Below are 16,303 nucleotides of genomic sequence, written 5' to 3' on the forward strand. Positions count from 1 at the left end.
GTGTGGGTGGGTGGGGACTCAAGAACACAGAGGGTGATAGAGGGCATCAAGCAGATGCCCCACACTTGTCACCACCCCCACTTGCCACCACGCTGGTCCCAGCTACCATCTGCTCTCTCGTCCTAGTTTCCAGACTCATCTCCCCATGTCTGCCTTGCCTCCTGTAGTCTATTCTCAGCCCAGCAACCAGAGGAATCTTCTGCTCAAAACCCTCCACTGGTTTCCATCTCACTCCCTGCAAAAGGCAGATTCCTCACGAGAGCCCGCAGGGCCAGCCCAGAGCGGGTGGACACACATCCTCCCTTGGAACGTTGGGACTTTTAAATTTCTGCCCATCAAAGGGGTACCACACTGCAACTTTAATTTGCATTTTCTCTGTCGCTGAAGATGCGGAATATCTCTTCATAGGTTTCTTGCCAAATGTGGGTTGCTGTTTTTGTTTTGTTTTGTTTTGTTTTGTTTCTGAGAAATGCCTGTCACTAACTTGTACTCACTTGAAAGAACTAAATGAGGGAGTTCCCGTCGTGGCGCAGTGGTTAACGAATCCGACTAGGAACCATGAGGTTGCGGGTTCGGTCCCTGCCCTTGCTCAGTGGGTTAACGATCCGGTGTTGCCGTGAGCTGTGGTGTAGGTTGCAGACACGACTCGGATCCCGCGTTGCTGTGGCTCTGGCATAGGCCGGTGGCTACAGCTCCGATTAAACCCCTAGCCTGGGAACCTCCATATGCCGCGGGATCGGACCAAGAAATACCAAAAAAAAAAAAAAAAAAGAACTAAATTGAGTCCATGCTTTATTTGGAATTCCTTAACTTTTACCTAATGTCCTCTTTCTGTTCCAGGATTCCAGCCAAAATACCTCCGTATAGGAGTTCCCCGTGCGGCTCAACAGTAACAAACCCAACTAGGAACCATGAGGTTGCGAGTTCGATCCCTGGCCTTGCTCAGTGGGTTAAGGATCCAGCGTTGCCATGAGCTGCGGTGTAGGTCACAGACGTGGCTTGGACCTGGTGTGGCTGTGGCTGTGGTGTAGCCTGGCAGCTGTAGCTCCGAATTGACTCCTAGTCTGGGAAACTCCATATGCCAAGGGTACAGCCCTAAAAAGACAGAAACAAACAAAACCCTTAAAACCACATTATAGCTAGTCGTCACATCTCCTTGGGCATCGCTTGGCTGGGACAATCTCCCAGACTTTGCTTGACTTGGCCACTATCTGAGGAGTGTTGCAAGATGCCCTCTACTGGAATGTGTCTGATGTGTTTTTCATCATTAGATGGGGGTTGTGCATTTGGGGAGGAAGACCACAGAGGCCCTCACCACCTCACATATCACCTTGACTTATCACAAGCGACCTTCACCTTGCCCACCTGGCCGAAGTAGCCAGGTGTCTCTCCTGTACAGTTACTGTTCTCCGCTCTCCACGCTTTGCTCTTTGGAAGGAAGTCACTTTATACTTAGGCATCTAAGGAGCGAGAAGTTTTGCGCCTTCAGGGCAGGTGTCTACACACACTAGTTGAAATTCTGCTACACAGGTAATTTATATCTTCCTCATTTATTTATTCATTTGTTATTTATTTAGGTCAGCATGGATTCATGGGTATTTATTTTACACTTTGGATTTGTAATCCAAGAGGACTTTATTTTGTTCCTCAAATTGTTTCGGCTGTAGCCATCAGGAGCTCTTTCAATTGGTTCCTGTGTCCCTTTGACATACCCCTGTCTTTGTGAATTTTCTTTTTTCTTTCTTTTCTTTCTTTCTCTGTCTGTCTTTTTGTCTTTCTTTCTAGAACGTCATTACTTTCTGTTTGTGCCTACTCTTTATGAGTTGTTTATATCCTTTTTCTCTGTCTCTCTCTCTCTTTTTTGGCCATCCCGTGGCATATGGACTTCCCCAGCCGGGATCAGGTCTGAGCCACAGGTGCAACCTATGCAGCAGTGGCAACACCTGATCCTTAACCTACTGTGCCGGGCCAGAGATGGAACTTGGGTCCCAGCGCTCCAGAGATGCCACTGATCCCACTGTGCCACAGAGGGAACTCTGAGTTGTTTGTATCCTTTTTACTGCATTGTAAGTGTTCATTATGCACTCTTGAAATTTATCCTTTCTGTTTTGATGGGCAAAAGTTATTTATATTAAAGCAGTCAGATTTATCAAATTTTATAATATAATCCACTTTTGGTGGTTTAAGAAATTGTTTGCTACTCTAAGGTCTAAAGCACATTTGAATCCCCCCAAATATCTAAAGGATATCTCGTAAAGTTTTGCTTTTCAATAGAAGTCCTTCATCTCTCTTGGAATGGATTTTTGCAATAGTGGTGAGCCAAGCATCCAATTTCATTTTTTTCCTCGTAAGTGAGCAGGTCTATTTAGTGAAAGTTCCTTCTTCTTTTCACTGATCTGACTGACCACTTCTGTCACACGAACGTGCCATGGATGTGGGAGGCCATTTCTGGGCTCACTTGGCTAAAGCTGCAGGATAAGCCCTAATGGCTAGCAGTGACAAGCTCCTCTCTCCTCACCCCTACCCACACCCCCCCCCGCCCACCCCCAAACCCTGCTAGTCTTCAGAAAAGTCCTGGCTATTCCTGGCTCTTTGCTCTTCCATATACATTTTAGAATCATCTTATAAAAATTGCATGGAAAAATTCCTGTGGATTCTGATCAGAATTGCATTGAATCTATGGATCAATTTGGAGGAAGCAGACTTCCCCCCCTCTTTCTGGCTTAAATAACAAATGTATTTTCTCGCAGTTCTCGGATCAGGATGCCAGCTTGGTTGGTTTCTGGTGAGAACTCATCCTGGCTTGCAGACAGCTGCCTTCCCCTTGTGTCCTCACATGGCAGAGGGAGAGGATGAGAGCAGACGTCTTTAGAGCACTAAATTTTCCCACCACAAAATGCTAGAACTTCAGGGCAGTGCTCGTAGACGTTTAATGACCAGTTCTCTAAGCACAAAAATGCATCCGGGGCATTTTACTGCTCTGGGGCAGCAGGTTAATGATGCAGTTTGTCTCTATGGAGGCACAGGTTCGATCCCTGGCCCAGTGCAGTGGGTTTAGGATCCAGGGTTGCTGCAGCTGTGGTGTGGGTCGAAGCTTCTGCTCAGATTTGACTCAGATTTAATCCCTGGCCCAGGAACTTCCATATTCCACAGGCACGGTCCTAAAGGAAAGAAAGAAAGAAAGAAAGAAAGAAAGAAAGAAAGAAAGAAAGAAAGAAAGAAAGAAAGAGAAGAAAGAGAGAGAGAAAGAAAGAAAAAAAAAGAGAAAGGAAAGAAAAGAAAGGCTGAAGATCTAACACTGGGTCCACTCTTCCCCACGGTGGCATTGAGCTGGGACGGGTGGTGACTGTCACTTGAGAGCCTCCAGCTTGCCACAGTCCCCACCACTCCCTATTTTACTCACTTCTGGTTCACTCCACCCTTTTTATTACCACCCTGGCCACAGAGACATCTGTGATTTCAGCCCCCAGAGACTGTCAGTTCCTCTGGGACAGCGATGGGGCCTATCGTCCCATGTTCTCGCCCAATTCAGTGCGGCAGCATTACTGGCCAGGGGGCTGGGCTACAGAAAGCAGGGCCCCAGGGAGCCGTGGTGTCACTTCATCAGGGGCAGGACTTTGTTGTTTGTTGGTTGAATCCAGGGTGTCTCAACCTCAGCATCCTGGGTCGGATAACTCCTTCTTGTGGGGGCCATCCTGTGCACTATGGGGTGTTTAGCCGCATCCCGGCCTCCACCTACCCGATACCAGTAGCACTCCCCCTAGCTGTGACAACCAAAATTACTTCCAGATTATTGCCAAATCTCCCCTGGGGGGCAAAATAATCTCCAGCTGAGAACAGACATAATTAATCTATTCATTTATCTTCTAAGATCTTTCTTTACATCAAGACTCCGGGAAAATGTGGAAGGAATCGCAGTTAGATTGAAAGCTACATGTATTTTTTCAAGAATCAGCGACATCGAGTTGCCGTGGTGGCTGAGCAGTTAACCAGCCCAGCTAGTATCGATGAGGGCACCCGTTGGATCCCTGGCCTCACTCAGTGGGTTGAGGATCAGCGTTGCCCTGAGCTGTGGTGTGGTTCTCAGACGTGACTCGGATCTGGCGCGGCTGTGGCTGTGGTATAGGCCAGAAGCTGCTGCTCAGGTTGGACCCCTATCCTGGGAACCTCCATGTGCACCCCCCGCCAAAAAAAAAAAAGAAAAGAAACAATAACATAATTTAGCTATGGTTACCCAGAATTCTAGGCGTCATAGCGCCCAGCTCTAGTTCAAATCTGCAAGCCTGAGCACTTTATAGTTTAAAAAGGGATTGACTTCTTTTACTGGTTGTCTTCTGCCCCCTGGTGGTCATCTTGTTCATTGCAAGTTGGAGAAAATCCCAATTTACTCTTATCAACCAACCAGCATTTTAAAAGGTTATGACAATCAAACTTGCTTTGTGTAAATCCTAAAAGGGAGCTCTAAGTTCCCAGCTGACAGACAGACACTTGGGAAAATAGTTTGGAGTTAGCATGAACTGACAAGGCGCCCCCCGCCTTTTACCTAGAGCCTTAGTTTGAATTTTTAGGACACTGACTTTGCCCCCAACTTCACTGCTGCTAATGGCCCTATTTGGAATGCATTTATAATTTATAATCAGTCACAGTTGAGTTCATTTTGTGAAGATGTTTTTGACAATTTCATAGTACAATTGGAGGTAATTAGACATATTTAGGGAGTTCCAGCTGTGGCACAATGGGATCGGTGGCGTCTTGGGAGCGCTTTAATTTGCAAGTTTGCCTTGTCTGACTTATTTCTTACTGTTTCTTAGCTGCATGACCTTGGGCAAATTACTTAACCTCTCTGTGCTTTAACTGTTTTCTTTGCGAATGAGAGTTTTTGGTAGTTAGTATCTCCCTTACTAAAAGAGCCTACACTACAGCCGCAGCAACGGAGGATCCAAGCCACGTCTGCAACTTACACCACAGCTCACGGCAATGCTGGATACTTAACCCAGTGAGCAAGGCCAGGGATGGAACCCCTATCCTCATAGTTACTAGTCTGGTTGATTACTGCTGAGCCACAACGGGAACTCCCCATCCATCTTTTTATAAGGATTTTATTACAGAAATTTTGAGACATATGTGAAGGAAGAGAGTAGAGTAAAATGAAATGCACCCATCCTCCAGCTTCAACAAATGTCAACATTTCTCCATACTCTGCAGGATACCGCTAATGGTGGCATCATATGCATCCTAAGCGTGTGCTGTAGTGTATCAAGCTTGGTCCCTATGGTTGGCAAATTAAGATTTTCTTTTTTTATGAGTTCCTGTCATGGCTCAGTGGTTAACGAATCCGACTAGGAACCATGAGGTTTCGGGTTCGATCCCTGGTCTTGCTCAGTGGGTTGAGGATCTGGCGTTGCCGTGAGCTGTGGTGTAGGTTGCAGATGCGGCTCAGATCCCTAGTTGCTGTGGCTCTGGCACAGGCTGGCGACTACAGCTCCGACTGAACCCCTAGCCTGGGAACCTCCATGTGCTGCAGGAGCGGCCCAAGAAATGGCAAAAAGACCAAAAAAAAAGACTTTCTTTTTTTACTATGATAATGGGATTTAAGTGTCTTGAAGTTATTGATAGAAGTTCAGGATAATCCTAAGATTTGGCAGACAAGCGAGCCTGTTTTAGGCATTGCCCTGCTCCCTCCTGTGCCCAGCACTGACCCTCTTCTGCCCATATGCAGAGCTGGAGACAAGAATTCTGTGCATGTGATTGCTGAAGGCAGGAGGGAAACCGATCAGGGAATGAGGGGGCCTAGCATGCATGTGTTGCAAGGGACCCTCTATCCTTGACCTCTCCGGATGGGGTGCTCTGGGGCAGAGGTCATACCCCTGAACTGTCCTGCTGTGAGCAAGGAGGTGGGCTTTTAGTCTCTCACACCTACTCAGGGGTGGGTTGCAACCTCCCTGGCAGCTTAGGGGGAGGCAGAGGCCACAGGGTCAGAAGGAAGATGGTGACAGCCTGTGAGGGGGTCTGGAATGCCCACACGCCCATGTCCTGCGTCACCCCAGCTGACACCTATAGATGAGTGAGGTTTCCTAAGAAGCTATCTGTGAGGTTAAAGCAACGCTAACCCCCAGTCGCACATATGTCACTGTATTTGGGGACAGAGTCTTTAAAGAGATGATTGAGTTAATGTGAGGTCACGGAGGGGGCCCTCATCCAATATGACCGGTGTCCTTCTAAGACAAGACTAGGACACAGGCACTCACAGAGGGAAGAGCATGTGAGGACACAGCGAGAGGACAACCATCCACAAACCTCGGAGATGGGCCTCAGAAAGAAATCAACCCGCTGGCACCTTGAATTTGGACGTGTGGCCTCCAGAACAGCGAAAACAATGAATGTCTGTTGTTTATGACAAAAACAAAAACAAAGGCGAAAAAACTTCAAAGCTCTTGGATTAAACTGGAAGGTTTGGGGCTGGAGAGGCGGGAGGCAGGAAATGAATCTCTCCTCTTTTCATATCTGGCTGCAGAGCCCACAGACACCCAAGCTCAGGCTGCAGCGAGATATGGAAGATGAAAGATGGGGCTGCCGGATGGCTCACATGGAATTTAAGAAAGGAAAGAAACAAACACAAATCCGCTGATAAATAGAGCAGGAGGCTGCGGGAAGATGTGGGTGAATAAAGGGGGAGGCGGATAATCCTAAGATTTGGCAGACGTGAGCCTTTGGAGGAAGCTGGCAGGGGGCAAAGGAGTCGCTGAGGAGGGGGTGCTTAGATCCCGGGATGGAGCTACTGAGTCAGGAAGGAGGGGTGCCCACAGACAGAAGGGCAGTGTGGGACTCGACTGGCTGCCTCAGAAAGTTCAGGTTCAATGTGCAGAGGAATGTGGGCTAAAGATAAACACCCTCATCTCTAGCAGGGTGAGACGTGACTTTCTGAAGGTCATCAGCCTGTCATCCGTCCTGCTACAGGACACCCAGGAGGAGGAGGAGAGCCGCCACTTCAGTTGGCACCCCACCCCCCGGGGAGGGGGCTGCATCACACCCCACCCCCCATGTTTCACTGGACAGGAATGTGGACCATAAGGATCAAAATAGTTAAAACTCAGGGTCTCCACACAGGCATGGAGCACAGACTTGTGGTTGCCAAGGGGGAGGGAAGGGAGCAGGATGGCCTAGGAGTTTGGGGTTGGTAGATGCAAACTATTATATTTAGAATAGCTGGGCAATGAGGTCCTACTCTACAGCACGGGGAACTCTGTCCAATCACTTGTGATAGAACATGATAGAAGATAATATGAGAAAAAGAATGTATGCATATTTATCACCAGGGCATTTTGCTGTACAGAAGAAATTGGCAGAACATTGTAAATCAACCATAATTTAAAAAAAACAAGAGCAAAAATCTGAGTCTCCAGACCATGGCCCTAATGGGACCATCTCAGTAATGGTCTCCTCCGTTAAAGTGGCACGTGCTACAGTCACCACCACTCCCTAATGCCTCATACCGGCCCTCTTCACTCACTTATGAGATCTGCTGGCCCTGCCGGGGATTGTGGCGTCCCATTCACCAAGGCTTTGAGGAGTCTAACCTCAATTGTATTGTCTCTTGAAACTTTTTTTTTTTTTTCGGTCTTTTTGCCTTTTCTAGGGCCGCACCCACGGCACATGGAGGTTCCCAGGCTAGGGGTCTAATCGGAGCTGTAGCTGCCAGCCTATGCCAGAGCCACAGTAACGTGGGATCCGAGTCGCATCTGCGACCTACACCACAGCTCAAGGCACGCAGGATCCTTAACCCACTGAGCCAGGCCAGAGATCGAACCTGCAACTTCATCGTTCCTAGTTGGATTCATTAGCCACTGAACCACAATGGGAACTCCGAAACTCCATATTCTAACCCTGGCTACAGCATTTCATCTCAGGCCCAGGAAAGCAAAGGCACAGGGGTGGGGGTGAGTGGAAGGGAAAGACCAGCATGAACGGTCAGGATGCGAGCCCTGGACCCAGACTGTCGGGGTTCAACGCCTGACTCCAGGCCCAGCTGTGAGAGCTTGGAAGGTTGTTCAGCACCGCCCCCCCTCCCCCCCAGTCCCCCGGTATCTAGTTTTCTTGTCTATAATACAGGGATAGTGAATGGAATAAATGCATGTAAAGTTCTTAGCCCTTGTGAAGTGCTCAATAAATGTTAACTATTAGTGTGATTCCGAGTAAAACTGGGTCCCCTAACACTGAGTTCCCCTGCCAAGTTTCTGATTAACCTCTCCATTCGACACTTCAGTCCCTTTCTTGTCCCACACTTGTTCCTTGGGAGGATGGAAGAGTATCAAAGACAAGGGGAGGATTGCAGCTGAGCAGGAACCTGCAGGGCCTTCCCAGGACAGACTCCCCCCCCCCCGCCCCCCTACCATGTCCTCTGCCTGCCTCTTGTTTACAGAAAAATTTTAGCCTCCTAGGCCTTCCCCCAGTGCCAAACAATACATTAATCAGAGACATGAGAAAAGTGCAGAAACAAAGGAAACTAGCCAAGCAAGGCAAAATAACAATAGTTCAGCCATTAAACAAAGTCAGAGGCTTTCAGGTCTTCCTCAAGGGCCAGAGATAATATGCTGAGCCAGATCCTTCTCCGATGTTTTGCAGAGACTGAACCCCACAACCCACCCACCACCGCTCCTCCCACCAGCAGGTGGAAGAAGTTAACCGTAGGCTGCCCTTGAGCAAGCTCGCAGATCCCTGAGTGGTTGGAACCAGAAGGCTGATGGCCTTGCCTCCCAATTACCTCACCAGCAACCAATCGAGATGCTCCATGAGCCGATCACAGTGCCCCTGGCCCTGCTACACCCTCTCTCTGTCTTTAAAAACCTTTCCCTGAAACCCATCAGCTCCAGCTGCCTGGACTCCATGCTGGACGCCCTGCGATACACGCTGCACCTTCATCCACCACAACCGGTGTCCGTAGATGGGCTTTACTGCACGCAGGTGAGTGGACTCAAGTCTGGTTTGGTAACACTAGCTCTGGACACTGATGTCACCATGCCTTGTGCTGTGCAGCTTCCGCTGGCCCTCAGCTCCAGCCGCTCCAGGCAGGCCACACAGGTAGTCTCCCCGCTGCCCCCCGCTGACCACGGGCCTCTGTGATGGGCCCTGCCTGCACCCCCCAGGCCCAGTATAGGCAGCAGCGCCCCCCGCATTCCTGCACCTTCCCAACCGAGGACCCCCTCCAGGACCCTGTGTGTAGTGGGCCCAGGCCTCTCTCCCAAACTTCACCCCATCTCCACCTTGTGGTCCTTTGGAGCGTGGGGAACCTTGAGAGCCACATGGCTTTCACACCCCCCTCCCCAGTTCCAGAAATCACATCTGTCCTGTGCTCCTGCATCTCAACACCCCGAGGAAGGCGGTGACAAAAATGCCAATTCTAGAGTTCCCAGTGTGGCTCAGTGGTTTAAGAACCCAACTTAGTCTCCATGAGCATGTGGGTTTGATTCCTGGCCTTGCTCAGTGGGTGAAGGATCCAGCACTGCTGTGAGCTGTGGTGTAGGTCACAGACACGGCTCGGATCTGGTGTTGCTGTGGCTGTGGTGTAGACCGGCAGCTGCAGCTTGGATTCGACCCCTAGCCCCGGAGCTTTCATGTGCTGCAGGAGGGGCTGTAAAAAGGTGTGGGGGGAAACCAATTCCTAGAGTTCCAGCAGTTTAAGGATCTGGCATAGTCACTGCAACATCTCAGATCAACACTGTGTTATGGGTTCGAACCCTGGCCCAGGAACCTCCACCTGCCATGGGCATGGCCATTTAAAAAAACAAACAAACAAACAAACAAACAAGCCAACTCCTAAGGTGAAAAATGTCAGTTTCCTAGATCCCGTGAATCAGAATCTCTGAGTCAGGGCTGGCAATTCATAAAACACTCCTCCCCCCCCCAAGTCAAGACTCAAAACATACCCATGACCCTAATAGTTCCTCCTCTTAGTCAAAATGCTCCCCCTCTCACCCACCCACACCATCCTTTGATTTCTATCCCATGTTAGTTTTGTTTATTCATGAACTTCAGGTGAGTGGAATCCTACAGCAAGTACTTCTTTGTTCTGACTACTTTTACTCAGCCCAATGTTTCTGAAATTCATCTGTATTATTGCATATATCCATAATTTATTCCTTCACATCTCCGAGCTTCCGTTGTAGGCCTGCTCCATGGTTTGCTTAGCCATGCTTCTTTGATGGACATTCAGGTTGTTTTCGGTTTGGGGCCATTATGAAGAAAGCTACAGGGTGTCCTGGTTGCCTCGTTAAGGATCCTGAGTTGTCATTGCTGTGGCTCAGGTCACTGCTGTGGTGCAAGTTTGATTCCTGGCCTGGGAACATCTGTGTGTCATGGGCCCAGCCCCCCAAAGAAGAAAGAAACCAAGCTGCTTTTTTTTTTTTTTCCTCTTTGGGGCCACACCCGCAGCATATGGAAGTTCCCAAACTAGGGGTCAAATGAGAACTATAGCTGCCAGCCTACACCCCATCCACAGCAACGTGGGATTCGAGCAGCATCTGCAACCTGCACCACAGCTCAGGCAACACTGGATCCTTAACCCACTGAGCGAGGCCAGGGGTTGAACCCACATCCTCATAGGATACTAGTCAGATTCGTTTCTGCTGTACCACAATAGGAACTCCTGAGCACTCTTAGACAGGTCTTTTTGTAGATAATGTGATTTCATTTCTCTCCAGCAGTGGAACTGCTGGGTCTTTATTAGAATCTGCCACACTGTTTTCTAAAGTGGTTGTAGCCTTCACACTCCATCTAGCAGAATGTGAGAGTTCCAGTTGCTTCACATTTCTGTTAACACTCGTTACTTTGGGACTTCAAACTGGGTTATTCTAGTGGGTATGAAGCAGTGGGTCATTGTGGTTTGAATTTAGAGTCTCTAATGATGAAGGATGTTGACTATTCATGTTTCTTGGTATTTTTATATGGTCTTTCATGAGGTGCCTATTCAAGTCTTTTGACCATTTAGAAAAATGAAGTTCTCTTTTAAATTATTATTAATAATTATTCATTTTCACTAGTTCTTACATCTATTCCTATAGTGTAAGCCCTGTTTCTCCTGCTGGCACTCTTCCTCCTAATACATGCATGCAGGTACACACACACACATGCCATGTGGAACAAGGAACCTGGAACCTAAGAACTCAAGATATGATGGGTCAGAGACAATAGTTTTGCCCCGAATATCCATCCCTTTCCTTTCAGTAATAAGACCCCGATGATTACCTGGGATGTGGTCATCCAGTTCAGATTCCATTTCCCAGCCTACTCTGAAGCCCGTGGTGGCCATGTGACCAAGTTGTGTCCAGTGACTGGTAAGTGGAAGAGGATGTAAAACCATAGGAATATATCCTCGAAGGGAATGAGGAGCTGCTTCAGGTCCCTGCCCTCCTTTCTGCTAGATGAAACCTAGGCATGATAGCTGGATCCTAAGCAACCACTTTGGACAGTGAGGCAGGATGCTAGGGATGGTAGAGCATCAGTGCAGAAGAAGCCTGGGTCCTTGATGACTAAGGAGCCACCACCTTGTCTGGATGGCCTCTCTTCAGACTTCCCTTTCATGACTAAGAAGTAATATCTTACCTTGTTTAAACAACTAGGTGTGGGTATTGTTACCATTATTGGGTTTTGTTTGTTTACACAGCTGAGTCAAATACTAACCTCTACACCTGGCTGTTTTCCTTTGAGAGGATAAAAGAAAATCAACTTTTCATTCCTTTGTTAGCAGATGCTGACCAAAAAAAAAAAAAAAGAAAGAAAGAAAAAAAAACTAGACAGCAGTTAATTTCTCTGGAACTTCTTTTCTTTGGAAAGAAATTGAAGAATCTGGAACATTCTTACAGTCTCTTGCATTTTCAAAGCACTTCCAAGCACATCTTTCCATGGAGTCTCATCATGTCCTGCCAGATGGGTTGGACTTGGACAAGCATTGGCTTCCCGTGACACGTGGTGGGGCTGAGATTCAGATGGCAAGTGACTTGCCCTCTGCTTATCCCCTGACACCCAAACAAGTCACTGGCATAGGATCCCCTGATTTTTTGCCCAGGGCATTATGGGAATGCCTGAGAACCAGAGTGGTACAGTGAGGTCTGGCCATGGAGCATCTCAGAGGGCAAAATTCTGTTCCCCCAATGACAGGCAGTGTGACAGGGCTGGGACGCGGGTATGGCAAGGAGGTGCCCGCTGGCACCACCCTCACTGCTTCTCTTGACTCCTCTGAGTCCCTGCTGTGGGATGTGCAGCTCAGCCCCTTCTCTCTAAGCAGCAGCCCCTCATTGCTGATCATCCTTACTAAAAGGGCAAAACCCTGGGCTCCAGCATCTGACCAGTCTGGGTTCAGATCCTTTTCTGGTTCCTTAGCTACAGGACCTTGGCAACGTCCTCTGTGAAACATAGGGATACTTTGAAAGAGTTGTTGGAAAGATTAAATTAAACAGCATAAATGTCTGCCATACGAGGTCCTTTCCCCTAACTCCCCCCCCCCGCCCCACCCCGCTTGCTAGTTTTGAGCCGCACGTACAGCATATGGAAGTTCCCAGACTAGGGGTCGAATTGGAGCTACAGCTGCTAGCCTACACCACAGCCACCCGGGAGCCAAACCGCGTCTGTGACCTACACTGCAGTTCACAGCAATGCCTGACCCCCAATCTACTGAGAGAAGGCAGGGATCAAACCCACATCCTCATGGATACTAGTCGGATTTGGATTCGTTTCCTCTGCGCCACAGTGGGAAATCCCAACTTTCTCTTTTTGATAGTGGGGTTCTCCAGCGTTCATTGTCCCAGAGAAGCGAGAAGCTGTTGATTCATTGTATGCTAATTACACATCTTCTGATACAAAGTATGATGCTGACTATTCGCCAGGTAGAGATAAAGCAACTCCCATGCACTCTCAGAGTCAGCTATTGAGTTAGCACCCATTCCCCGCTTGCTGAAAGGAAGCAGGGAGCAAAGAGCTCTCTTTGCCAACATAGATCATAATGGATCCTCCCTAAATGGCACCGATGGGGTGAAATGAAACAATGGGCTAGGTCCAGCCCAGTCAAATCCACAAGTTCAAGTCTGTTTCTTCTCAGGTTATTGTATTCCTTTCATTCATTCGATACGTTTATTAAGTGCTTATTCTATACAAGGCCTTGCATTGAAATGAACATATTTTAATTTTACTTGCATGAATTAATTTCTTCAAGAAAACAGAAACATTGATTATTGCCAGGATAAATTTTTTTTAATCCTGGAAATTGATTGATGATTTTAAAAATTGAAACCATGTTGGTTAAAACCTCTCCCTTTAGATCGTCCAGTTTAGGAGTTCCTGTCATGGCTCAGTGAAAATGAATCTGATTAGCATCCATGAGGACACAGGTTCGATCCCTAGCCTTGCTCAGTGGGTTGGGGATCTGGCGTTGCCGTGAGCTGTGGTGTAGGTTGCAGGCGAAGCTTGGATCTAGTGTTGCTGTGGCTGTGGTGTAGACCAGAAGCTACATCTCCGATTTGACCCCTAGCTTGGGAAGCTCCATATGCCATGGGTATGGCCCTAAAAAGACCAAACCAACCAAACAAACAACAACAAAAAACAGCTTAAACTGAACTGTGAAACAAAAGATCAGATTTCTCACAATACAAAATCAAATGCATTACAAAAAGTAAATGTCTTGAAGACATATATGGATTAAAAAGGTAAACAAATATATTTTCCATTAAAACTGTATTATCAGCCAGGTGGATAAAGGAACTTTTTTTCTTATCTGAGTGCCACTTTCCTGACTTTCTGAGGAGTGTTTTTAATTTTCTCCTCTAAAAAAGAATGAAAAAAAATAAAAATGAGACGTCTAAGACTTCAGACAGGGGCTGTAGCCTGGTAAGTACATGTGAAATGGTTTCCATACAGGTAAGCTCTGACCTTGGTTCACAGAAATCTGAGGGTTCAGGAGTCTTCTAGTTCAAGGCAAGAGAGGTTCTGGTGGTATTAGTGTTTCAGAAAATGCTTCCAGTGCCCAGAAATATTACAGAACCACTGATCACCAAGGTAGGGTCACATACCGGAGCTGGCCCTGCCTCACTATGCCACACATGCCACTGTTAGCCTAGACTTGGACCAGATGCTGAGGGTGCCAATTCTATTTAGCAGTTGGGTGTTGGAGCCACCATTCTGAGAGTCCTGGGGCCAGTGGGTTGTGCTGGACCTTTTTCAACTAACATTCACCTGGCGCCCCCTGGTGGACATAAAGCTGAACATGTCATGCTGCCGCTGTTAAGGCCTCGCAGTCTGATGAAAGTTATACACAACTGCAGTGTCCTATGACACGTGGTATAGGGTGGGGTGGGAAGACAGATGGCAGCTTTGTCCTGGTGGGTCAGAGACACTTCTGCTCAATTCTAGAGTATTGTGGCAATAGGCCCTGCTAGAAAGAAAAAAGTTAGCATTTATTGAGCGCCTACTATGTGTAAGATTGCTCTAAGCTCCTAATATGTATTAACTAATTTAATCCTTAGACAACCCTTCATGGTAGATTATTATTATCTTATTATCCCTGTGGGGATACTCACAGCATGAAAGAGGTAATCTCCCCAGAATACACCTGCATGTTCTTGGATGGGAGAAGCTATGGTGGAAAGCTCCAATGCCACCCGGTGTCCACTACTGTCCACTAGGCTTGTTTGCTGATACTAATTTTCTCCTGGGTTTTCAGAGAAACATTAAGTCCTCTGATTTCTAAGAGTGGTAATAGCTAGGAGTCTGTTTCTGTTTTCTACTTTCATTTTGGGGGATACTTCTTTTGTCATATGTTATTTTCCCCTCTGAACCTCCAGCTGCAAATACATTTAATAATCAACCACGACAGAGCCCCTGACAGATGGGCCTCAAAACAGATGGCTCCACTGAAAGGCAGAAATTGAAAACTGAGGGTAATTTGAACCAATCAAGAAGATGGGGTCTCCAGGAGGCGAAGTTCCTGCAGAAACTCTAACCATATTTCCCAGGCTCCTTTACGTTTTTCACCTGCACATGAGACTTCCTGTGGATGGATCCAACTTTTTTTTTTTTAAACATCTGGAACGTTGAAAAGGAAGAGCGAGAAGCCCTGGGGCCTTGTCAATCAGATTCACTTTTCTTTTGGCAAATTCAGCATCAGTGACAAATTGTGCAATTTGACATAAACAAAGTTGGCAGATGTCAGCAAAGCTGTTTTGAAACAGCAGCAATGAAGAGATGTGAAGGATGGCTTTTTTTTCTTTTTTTGGCAGTAGTCAGTTTGTTTAATAACAAATAAAACAACCAGATATTTAAAAAATCCTACCACCTTCACCATGTCATCTGAGAGTTAGCTGTGGATTAATAAGAATGTGGGATTTTTTTCCAATCTCAATTCAGAAACTTGGCAAGAAAGACCATTTAAGGATTTCACTGGATAGCTCTTTCAGAGTTCATCTGTGAGGGCTTTTTTTTTTTTTTTTTCGGACTAGAAAACGCTGGCCTCGAGATCAAAAGACTTCAGTGTGGGCTCTGGTCTACCACTACTTCCCTCTGCAGCCTTGGGTAAGTCATTTGTTCCTCCTGGAGTTTAGGGTCCCCCAGGATGCTTGATGATGATTAGCCCTGCACTGCTGCCCCTGGGTTGTGGCAAGGTTCAGGTGCAATGTGAGATGTGAATCACTTTTTCTTTCATTTGAAGTTTATTCATCTTTTCTTTGAGATAGGGTTTCATCCGGTAAAGTAAATGAATCTTAAGTATAAAGCTCAATACCTTTTTACATATGTATGTACCTGTATTGCAATTCAGATCAAGATAAGATATTACTGGCACTCCAAAAACTTTCCTGTGCCTTTGCCAGTCAAGAGATTCACTTTGCTTGTTCTTGAACTTGATAAAAGTAGAATCACATAGTATGTATTCTTATATGTCTGGCTTCCAAGTCGACACAGTAGTTTCCGAGATCCATTTACAGCAATACAGGAATCATAGTCTCTTAACCACTGCACTATGGCAGGAAATCCAGGAGAGAATATCTTTACGTGTCCTGTGTCGGTCAGGAACTCTGACCGAGCCCAAGGATTATGAGCCATTTTAAAGGGTAAGAACTGTCTATCTTGGTTGATCAGCAACATCTTTATGCCCAAATGATGGAGTTCACCCTGAGGATAACACAGCAGAAAGATGGAAAGTGCCCGGATACTGTGAGCTGCTGGATCAACCACCCTGACGTCTCCTTCCAAACTTCTAATTAGATTGAAAACATTTCCTTATTGTTCGGGCCAATTTCAATAGGTTATCTGGAGCTCGAAC

Source organism: Phacochoerus africanus, chromosome 8 (genome assembly GCF_016906955.1).
Source record: "Phacochoerus africanus isolate WHEZ1 chromosome 8, ROS_Pafr_v1, whole genome shotgun sequence".
Classification (NCBI taxonomy): domain Eukaryota; kingdom Metazoa; phylum Chordata; class Mammalia; order Artiodactyla; family Suidae; genus Phacochoerus; species Phacochoerus africanus.